The sequence below is a fragment of the Ochotona princeps genome, chromosome 24 (genome assembly GCF_030435755.1).
Source record: "Ochotona princeps isolate mOchPri1 chromosome 24, mOchPri1.hap1, whole genome shotgun sequence".
NCBI classification, from domain to species: domain Eukaryota; kingdom Metazoa; phylum Chordata; class Mammalia; order Lagomorpha; family Ochotonidae; genus Ochotona; species Ochotona princeps.
This window is the reverse complement of record NC_080855.1, coordinates 15,244,639-15,255,649: the sequence shown is the minus strand read 5'-3', so window position 1 is coordinate 15,255,649 and position 11,011 is coordinate 15,244,639.

Below are 11,011 nucleotides of genomic sequence, written 5' to 3'. Positions count from 1 at the left end.
CTCTGTGCCCTGCTCTGGGTGCACCTTGCCTACACCTGGAGCAACTGCTCTTGGTGGCATGACCCGTGTAACCATGTCAATGTATATCATTCTGTGCCTCTTGCTTCCCCCCTCGGGTCTGAGCTGCCAGGAAGCTGAGATCCTCCTTGCTGCCTGCAGCTCGGGGTACCAGGCACAGAGCCCGAGGCGTGGCTGCTGCCGGAGCCCCTGACAGGCACATGGACGGTTGGAGAGTTTTGCTGGTACTCCTGGTGCTATGTTGGACACCTGGCTAGGCCTTCTGTTGACATGAACGAACACTGTTCAAATGGGGAGAGATGAAAAAGTGGACTCTCTTATTCTAGAACAAGCACAGACTTCTCAGCCAAGCACTTGCCACCAGGGACGTGTGAGGCTGTGGGATCCTGCTTAAGTGTGTGGCTTACTAAAGAAAAACACCACCTTTGAGTTTGCTGTAGTGATTGCTCACAATGGTGACCATGCACACACTGGCAGGGGCCCTGGCGTCTCCCGCATGGACAGCTCTCCACGGCTGCTCACGCTCCTCTGGTCAGTCTTCCAGTGGGGAAGAGCCTTCTTCCTAAAACACGGATGTTGTTATTTAGCTATGTATGTTCTAAGGAGAAACCTTCTGTAATGCTGTCTGTTCATCTATCCTTGCTTATATTTTTTGTGTGGGATTTTACGTTCTCAAACTTAGCCCTTTGCTTCTGTGACTTACTTAAAAAGAAAAAGCAAACTCTCTTTGCTGAAGGTCTCTACCCTACAGTCACAAGCATTTGTCCACAATCAACTCATTAATTACCAAGAAAGCTTTCATTCGCTGGTTGGTTCCCCAAAGGCTGGCAAAGGCTGGGAACGCCATGCAGGTCTCGCACATGGGTGGCAGGCACCCACCTGTCTGAGGCATCACCCCGGGCTTCCAAGGTGTGCAAGTGAGGAGGCTGGAATTGGGAGTGTTTGGAGTTTACACCCAGGTGCTGCCGTAGAGGGTGCAGGGATTTCCACTAGCTTGCTGATAGAGGGGCTGGATATGTCTTTCTCAGTTGTCCATCGTTTATTGTCCCTGTTTTAGAAGTCTTGGTTGAAACTCGTGTGTGTGACAGTGCCCTGGGGTTGTCCTGACCTGCTTTGTCTAAATGCGCAGCTGGTGGTCTCGAGCCCTGGTCATTGCAAAGTGTTTTCCCTCTTCCTGGACGACGCTTCTCTTCCGTCTGTTAGATCTGTGCCTCGGCTGCAGCCTGATGCTGTCCTACAGGCTGACGTGTGTGCCTGTGCACCTGCTGGACAGTCCGTGGCTGCGCTTGGCACCCGGGGAATACGTGTCTTCTTTTTTCCTAAGGTTTATTTTTTATCTGAAAGGCAGAGTTACAGAGAGGAGAGAAGGAAGAGAGCGTCCACCTACTATTAATGTCCAGAACTGAGCCAATATGAAGCCAGGAGCTGGGTCTCCCAAATGGCTGCAGGGACCCAAGGACTTGAGCCGTCCTGTGCTACTCTCCCAGGCCATATGCAGGGAGCTGGGAGGGAAGTGGAGCAGAACTAGCACTCTTACAGGATGCTGGTACTGCACCATAGTACCTGCCCAGTCCCCTTGTTTTTAATTCCCACAAATTCTCATGGCTCTTCTTAATAAGATTATCAAAATCCATGAAGAGTCTTACTGGATGTCTTGTGAAGTACTTTGAGGAGAACTGACATTTTTAAAAAACTATCGATTCCTATTATGTGTGACCCTGGTATAGCTTCACATTTACACACATCCCTTTTAGCAGAGGGGGAGTTTTGTCTGTAGAGATCTGACCACCAGTAATGTTTATTTCACATTCCATTGCCATTGCTACTGTGTTTTAGTAGCAAACTTGTCCAAAACTAACAGGTGCAGCTAGAAAACTGCACACAGGCATGGCTGCAACCTCGATCCTGAGCGCTGTATTGCTGATAAGTCTCTGTTCGCCTGCTGGACTCCGAGCACAGTGGCCACTGCGAGGCTTCACCCACTGGGGAGGCGTAGGGAGGTGATGAGCAAACACCTCCCTCTCTCTGAGCGCCCACGGTGCGGGCACCCACGTGCTGGGTTAGTAGGTGACTATCTGCCCTGCTTCCAGTTTCTTTCCTTCTGTCCCTTTCTCTGGCTTGCTCTGTGGTTTTTATTACAATGTACTTCATGCCAGGGTGACATCATTCCCAGGCTGAGAGAGACTGACCCAAAGTCTCCCCTCATCCAGCAGCTTCCACCGAGTGCCACCTTGGGACACAGGCAACTTATGGCTGTCACCAGAGCAGACCCCTTGCCCATGGTGTAAGGTGTGTTTGGGATGGAGTGTCGGACTTGGTCGAGTCTCCTGACCCCATAAGTGCTGTGTATGTCTGATCCGAGGGCCTGCTCCCTGGATTTGGGGAGTTCAAACTGCCCTCTAAGATTTTTTCCCCCCTGAAGCTCCAGGTGGGTCACCTGGCATGTAACATGGAGCATGCAAGGTACACACCATCCATTATTCTGTCTCCAGCCTAACTTCACAGCTGTGCTGGGATCTTCTTAGGGGAAAGAAAGGACAGACGTCTTGTTTAAGACCTTGTTGCCACCTCTGTCCCACACCTGGGTTTCAGTCAAGTGCTGCACTGGGTGTGGAGGTAGAAAAGGCATGCAAGCCTGAAAACTCCTGTCCATGAGGGTCCTAGGTCAGCTGGAGCCCAGCCATGCCCAGCTATAGTAACTGAACAGTTACAAGAAGACTGAGTGACCTGCAAAATGCATACTGCCCTGCCCATCACCCCTGGTTTACAGCAGCACTGGCATCCAGAGCCAGGATTGGGGCGGTCCAAGCAGATAGGGAGAGGTTTTATTCATTTGACAAAATTAGCGAAAAGGAAATCATGGCTACATGCTTGGTGTTTGTTTAGAGGGGCGAATGTATGCATGGGTGGGTGGTCTTGAGCCTCCAGTCCCCTGTTTCTTTTAAAAGATGCATTTGTTTTATTTGAAGGACAGAGTCTTGGAGAAAGGGAGAGAAACGGAGATATCACCCACCTGCTTGTGGGTTCACTCCCCAAATGGCCACGATGACTACAGCTGGGCCAGGCCAAGGCCAGGAGCCCAGAGCCTCATTCGAGTGCCCCCCATGGGTGCAGAGACCCAAGCACTTGGGCCATTTTCCGCTGCCCTCCAAGGTGCACCAGCAGGGAGCTGGGTAAGAGGCAGAGCAGCCAGACTGCAGCCAGAGCTCTGATGGGATGCCGGCTCACAGGTGCCTGCGAGGCCCCCTGCGCAGTCCTGACCCGTCAGTCTCCATGTGTGGATGAGCAGTGCCCACGGAGTTGCAGGGCAGGACTGGGCTCCAGGCTTGCTTAGAGATGAGCTCTAGCTTTTGCGTCTGCATGGGGTTCAGTTTCCCCACCCGTCAAGTGATGGTGTGATAGTCCTTCCCCCCAGTACCACGCCGGTGAAGGAATCTGCAGGTGTGGGTACCTTTCTTAGCCTGTGCCCCTCTAGAACCTGCGATGCCCTCTCCCCTCTCCTGCCTGGTCAGGGATGCTGACCCTTCTTGCAATGACATGAGCTGCCCATACCCCAAGTGCACTTTCTGGGGCCAGCAAGCCCTTCCTCCTTCCCTGTACCTGCCGCCTGTACCAGCAACATCTCAGTGCCACATCTCTCCCTGAGCACCCTCACACCCTCTTGCCGGCCCATCACAAGGAGTCACACTGGAACTGCTTTGCAGGTGAAGGCCTGGAGACCCAGTCTGACATCGAGGGCATTGCTGAGGATGTCTGGGCCCCTTCATCTCAGACCTCAGGGCAGCTGTACTTTCAGCTAAAGGTTGGATGTCTGCCTGTCTGGTGAGCCCTCAGGGTGGTCCATGAAGAGGATGCCAAGTCTGCCCTGTCCTCACCTCCTGGGCTCTGGCCTGACACAAGTCCCCTTGGGTCTCCCTCCATCCAGAAGCAGACAGGCCAGACGGGAGCAGCCTCCCTGTGTTCCCTGTGAGTTCCAGAGGGCAGGGCTCCCCAGCGCCAAGGTGTCAGCTGGCATGCAGGGAGGGTGACTCTGGGTCTTGCGTCTTCCAGCTCCTGTGGGCTTCAGGGATGTGCAGTGTCCTGGACTTGTGCTGCTCCTCCCTGGTCCCTGTTTCCACCTGTGTGTGACTCTTCTACATGCTGCCTCTTCCTCTTGGGAGGACACAGTCATTGTGGTTAGGGACCACCCCTCCAGGCTGACCCCAGGAAAGCTGATGGGGGAGCAGGACTCATGTGCTCCTCAGCAGAGTCTAGGCCAAGTTCTAGCAAGATTAAACTAGCCAAAGCATGAAGTGTGTGAGCCACAGTTTAGTAAGCTCTTGACGTTCAAGGTAGACCTGGAGTAGGGTCTAGGGGCTTTGCCCACATCCTGCAGTGCTTCCTGCAGAGAGTGAAGTGGTGCTAGAATCCACTTATCTCTGAACAAACTCACCAGCCTTAGAATCAGGAGTGTTTTCTGACCACAGTGGAACAAAGCCAGAAATCTATGACAAGCAGCAGGTATGTGACCACCAAACTTAAGCGGTGACACTGGCCAAGTCACATCCCCCGGGAAGGGCATCACCCTCACGGCAGAGGAAACAGCCCTGAGGGAGGCTCTGGGTGCGAGCCCTGCCTCTCTGCACCTGCGAACACCTGGCAAGGTGGAGATACCAGGAGGCTGTGCACAGCTGCAGAGCCGGGCCTGGGGCACAGTGAGGGCTCAGCCAGTGGGGGCTATCGGGATCCTTGGTTCACTGTGAGGGAGGGAGGGCTTTGAACTTGAGACTTGAGGACAAGCACCGAGTATATTTTAGAAGCCTTGAATCTTCATTAAACTTGAGATGTGGTTTGCATCAAACAAATACACAAAGGTGAAATGGGCAGTTCTGTAGTCAGACATGCCCTGCCAGGGGCCCGACAGGCACTGTCACCCCCGAAGGTGGCTCTGTCGCCTTCCATCGGTCCCCTCCACCACCAACACATCCCCAAACAAGCAGCTGTCTTGCCCTTCCTTCTTCCTTCGGAGACTAGTTCGCTCCTTCTAGAACTTCATGGAACAGTCTTTTTGGTATGTCCTGCTTTGGGGCTGTGGCTTTTGTCACATTCATGTTTGGAGATCTTTCCATGCTGTGAGGTTCACCTGTAACAATTCTGTTTGTGGCTGAATTATATTCCATTGCATGACTATACCAGGACCTATTTACCTTATATTAGTCATTTGAGTAGCCGTTAGGTTTGGGTTATAAAGTACAAGGATTTTTTTTAAAAAAATACACATATTTTTAAGTTACCAATGACATCTCTGGGCCATAGGAAAGAACTTTGTTTAACTTGATGAGAAATTGTCACGCCCCTTGTCCCATTGTATACATGCTGCTGGGAGAGTTGAGTTCAGCCGCCGCCTCTGGCCTTGCAGGTGGGTGCATCGGCATCTTTGGTGGATGTTAAAATTGCATCTCCCTGACAGCTCACTCGGGAGTGTTTCTGGTGGTCTCCTGACCTTCGGTTAATCTCCCTCTGTGGAGGGGTCTCCGGTCTGTTGACAGTGGTTGTCTCTTCATGATTGAGAATTAAGATTCGTTGATGCAGTCTGGGTGCCAGTCTTCCCACAGACGCGCATATCACGCATTTTCTTCCTCCTGGATTACAGTTTATCTTGTGGTTTCCTTAATGGTGTCTTTTGATATGCAGAAGTTCTTTTATTTTGGTGATGTATGCTTTAACAGTGTAAAAATGTTATGGTAATTTCTTTCTCTGCTACATTTAATAAATCTTTGTGTATCTCAAGATCACGAAGATATATTCCCTTGTCTTCTAGAAGCTTTATAATCTTAGCATTTACATTGCCTCTTTGATCTGTTTTCATTCCTTTTGTGCATAAAGTAATGTATGAGTCACGGTTGACTTTTATTATTTACTTGGGAGCTAGCAGAAGCAGCAGACAGACCCAATCCTGGTCCCCCGCATGGTGGCGGGAACCCAACAACTCCAGCCATCCTGGCTGCCTTCTGGGTGTTCCTTGGGAGCTGGGGCTGGGAATGCAACCCAGGTGCCCCAGCATCGGGGATAGGCAGCTCTTGGCTGAACACCTGCTGACGCCTACAGTTGACTTGTGCAGTGTACATACGGAGTTGCTCCAGTATCATTCAATTTCCCTTTTTCATGTTGGAGGTGGAGTGTGGATCTGTTCAAATCTGTTTCCTCTGCTCCTTTGCTCTACCTGCTTATCCTGATGTTCAGGTCGTCCCATTCCGAAGGTTGCTTTGGCTGTCTCAGGGCCTTTGTATTTCCATGTGGGCTTTTCACGGAGTCATCAGTTTCGGAATAGCATGCTACTGATATCTTGGTTGATGTTGCACTCAACTGGTGAATTTGGAAGGAGCTGGGATCTTTCCAACATTGACTTTCCAACCCATGAACAGGATGTGTCTCTTTAATTAGGTTATTTGTTTTCTTCATAATGTAGTTCCTCATGTAGGGTGATTCTGTTTTCTTACATTGATTTTTTTATTGCTGTGAAGTGAAATTTGCCATCTTAGTCATTTGCACGAGGATAGTTCGTGGTATTAAACACATGCAGGATGTTCAGCTGTCGCCCAGATGTTCTCTACATCTTGCAGAACTGGAGCTGCACACTGACACCCTGTATCCCCACCTGCCTCGTCAACAGCTTCTGATAGGCGCGATTCTGATGACCCTGCCTCACATCAGTGCACCACGCACTGGGCATTTGGCCTTCTGAGACTCTCAAGTTTCCTTTAGCGTAATATCTTGATGATTGACATGTATTATGGCCAGGATCTCCTCCCTCAGTAGAGGTGGAAAATACTCCAGTCACGGCACAGTCACCCATCGTCTGATGTGACTTTTGTCGTCGTGCTAACACTCACACTCTAGTGTGTGCTGACACAGACCTAGGTAGCAGAACCTACTCCACACCTGGGCTATCATGTGGACATATGGAACAGACTGGCTGCGAGGCTTCCTGGGAACAGAACAGTGGCAGACCGCAGCATCTTCACTTGTGCTTGGTTTAATCAAGAGGTACAGTGAATGCAGCGGTGCGTGGCTGGCGCCTGCATAGCATGACATAATGCTTTACAGTAGATCTTCTCTAAGTAGGAGAGTGTTAATAATGATAAAAAAAGAATAGTGCAGCCAAACTGTAAGCCCGTAGCACAGTTTTTATGATTGCTTTCAAATATGACATACTGTATGTACTTACATGTTCTGGGATTTTATAGGCCAGCAAGAGGTGGGTTCTTTCCACCAGCATTGCTGCCAATCCTGGAGTAAGGCAGGACACTCCTGCTGTCATGACGCCAGGCAGTGGGAGTTTTCCACTGCTCTGTAATTTGATTGAACCTTTCCCCTCCACCCCAGTGTACGTGTGGGCCCTGTCATCCAGGTCATCACTATGTAGCACTTGCCTGAGTACCACATGTCCATAAGCCGTTCATCTGTCAACAGGCACCATCCTGAACGATGCTCCTGTAAACAGCATGTCCACACAGCCGTTGAGCACCCTGCTCTCAGTTCTCCCGAGTGTACACCTGACAAGGAGCTGCTGGAGCACAGGTAGCTCCTTGGAGAAATCTGTTTTTGTTAGCAGCTGCACCTTGCTACAACATGTTGCACAAAGGCTGAGGTTTCTCCACATCCCGACCAGCTTTCGTTTTGTATTCGGTGTATCTGTGTATTAGACTTATTTGAGTGAAAGGGATAGTGAGTTAGGGAGACGCAAAGAGAGCTTCCATCTGTCGGTTCACTTCCCAGGGGGCTGCAATGGGCAGGGTTGGGCCAGGCTGAAGTCAGGAGAGTGGAGCTGCTTCTGAGGCTCCCATGTGGATGGCAGGGCCCGGGTGCTTGGGCCATCTTCAGCAGCTTTTGCCCTGCCACTCGCAGGAGCAGAGTTGGAAATGGAGCAGCCAGAAAGGAGCCAGTGCCCACAGGGGATGCTGGTGCCACTACCCACTATACCTCCCCTCACACCGGGGATTTGCTTTGTGTTTCTCTAACGATGAGCATGTTTCTTTTTGGTACTGGCTGCTTGTATATCGCTACAGATAAATGTCCCTTCAAGTCCATTACCCCATCTTTGAATCCGGTCATTTCTGCTGGTGAATTCTAGGATTCCATTTTCTATTCTGGATATCACTCCCTAATCAGATTTCTGATTCGCAAACATTTACTCCCAACCCGTGGGTTGCCATTGTATTAGCTGCTCATGTCTTTGGATGAACACAAAGTCTTTCGTTCCCATGGCCTGATTGGTCTATTTTGCTCTCGTTGCCTGTGCATTGGCTGCACCCGACAGGTCACTGCCAAATGTGTCATGAAAACACAGCCCTGTGTTTTCCTCTAGGAATGCTGGAGTTCTGTGTTTTCAGTTTAGGTGGTGATGTATTTTAAGTCATTAAAAAAAAGATTTAATTTTGTTTGAAACAGAGAGGAGAGAGAGCCTCTATCTGCTGGTTAATTTGCTCAAATGACTACAATGACTAGGGCTTGGCCATGCTGAAGACCTGGAATGCCAGCCGGGCTCCCACATGGTTGGCAGAATACAAGCACTTGGACCAGCTTATGCTGTGTTCCCAGGTACAGGGCAGGGAGTTGAATCAGAGGTGAATAGCTAGACTCGAACCAGTGTTCATATAGAATGCCAGCATCACTAGTGGTGTCTTAACTTGCTACCACAAAGCAGTCATACTTTTTGTGGTAGATGGTTTGTAGGGATCTGACTTTATTATTTTACATGAGGATATCCAGTGTGCCCAGCACTGTGTGTTGGAAAAAGTTAGTATATCCTTGTCAAAAAAGCATGTGGCTAGATGTTAGGGTTTATATTTAAACTATCATCTATTTTGCTGGTTTATCTTTATACTACTACCATTCAGCAAAGAAGTTGTATATATCTCCACTGAGATTCATTAAAAATATAGTTTTTGACTGTAATTACTCTTGAATTTGATTTTCCAATTATTTCTTATGTTTTATGTTTTCATTTTCCAATAGTCCCAACTATTAGAAGTAACTTGATTATTGTCTGTTGACCTCATTCTGTAGTATACTAAATTTATTTGTAGAGGGAGGGGTGTTACTATGGAGACCTGTAGAATTTGTGCATTTACTGCTTGGTAATTTGGACATAAAATAGTCTTCTAATCTTTAGTGCTTGTATTTTGCATTATTGCACTGGTTAGGACTTCCAATATAATGTTGACCAGACATAGCTGGAGAACACTTGTTTTCCTTGTTCCAAGTCTTAGGGGATGCGTATCTTCCGTAATGCGGTCATGTTGGATACAGGGTTTTGGGCAGTATACAAGTCCTTTATCTGCTTTTCTAGAAGTTCTTCTAAATGAATGTTGACCTCTTAAAGTCTTGCATGTATTAATAAAGAGAATTAGATGGTTTTTTGCCTTCACTCTCTTATCATGGTGACTCACTGATCTAGTTTCAGAAGGTTAACTCAGTGTTGCATTCCTGAAACGTGATTTATGGGATGGCTTGATGTAACTTGAATGTTTTGCTAAGGATGTTTACCTGTGTGCTCATGAGAGGCCTTTACCACTGGCCTGCGGTTTCCTTTTGTTGTTAATGTCTTCACTTAGCTTTGTATTAGAGTTATCCTGGCCTTGAATTCTCTTATTTCATGAAAGTTTGTATGGCAGGCATTCTTATTTTGTTTATTCCTTAAATGCTTAATAAAATGCACCAGGGCATGTATATCTTTACAGGGTGATTTAAGTCTTACGTGCAAATATTTTGATACAGAACTCTAGTTTGGGCCATTTGCTTCATTCAGGAAATTCTTATTATTTTTACTTAAGCTCTCACATATCTTGGAATAAGCTCTCAAAGTTCTCTTGTGCTTTGACAGCGCTCAGACTGCATGGAGTGATGTTTTCTGCTTGCTGAAGTTGCTCATTTTCTGACTCTGCATCTGTCTCATCAGTCCAACTAGTAGCAGGTCAATTCTATTCATCTCTCCAGAGATTTGACTTCATTCATGAAACCATCTTCTCTTACGTATTTTCTGTGTCACCGATTTCCGCTCTTTGTCTGCCGTGTTGTGTTATTTGGCTGCTTCGGGCAGTTCCTCCTGTTGCCTCGTGGTGGCCTTGTTTGCTTTCACAGCCTTGAATGTAGGGGAAGAGTTCATGTCTCCGTGGCCTTCATCCTGTTTGTCCTCTCTGTGCATGCCTCTGTTGACTGATGATTGTCTTGGTTACGACATCAGTTTTCCTGCTTTTGCACATGCAGTGAGGGCTGTGTGCTAGTCATGATGGATCCCAGGTAGTTCAGTGTCAGGATTGGGCTGCCTTCACAGGACACAGCAGGCAGTTAACTGGGAACCTGCAGGATGGTTTGGAATGCGTTAGCATATAGGTAGAGCAGCCTTCCCTGGGAGGTTGGCTGTGCTCATGATGTCTGTACTCAGTGCTTGATGTGTTCACTGGTTGGGGCTCAGGTGCTGCCCGGCACTGTGTGAGCTCTGCTGTTGGTTCAGCTCGGGCTTCCAGGCTTCCTTTCTTGGCTCATCCTCTCCCCAGCCACTACTCCTAGCCCAGGGTCATGCAGTATTGATTGCTCTCTGCATCAACAGCTTCATGCACAACCAAATACCCAAAGGAACCCAGTCCCATATTTCTAGAACTCTGTCTAGCCCCCTGCCTTCACACCAGGGCCCTTCCCTCCTGAGTTCCAACCACACAAGACCCTGTCTCCCTGACCATCCTCAGATGGCTTTGTTGTGTTCCAATGAGCATTGCTGCACAGGAGGCTGGGCTCAGCTTGCCTCCTCCTCTGCTCGGGATCCCAGTCCTGAGAAGTCTGATTTCCGGTGGGTGAGCACAGTTAGGTCACACGCCTTGCCCAGCCTTGGTTGTTTACTGCTGGCAGGCTGTTCAGGTACCAGTTCCTTCACCATATCTGGAAATAGAAGTGCCAGTCAGCTTGCTCCTGGCAGCCAAGTTGATGCGAAAAGTGCATGCTGATCAGAGAAGCT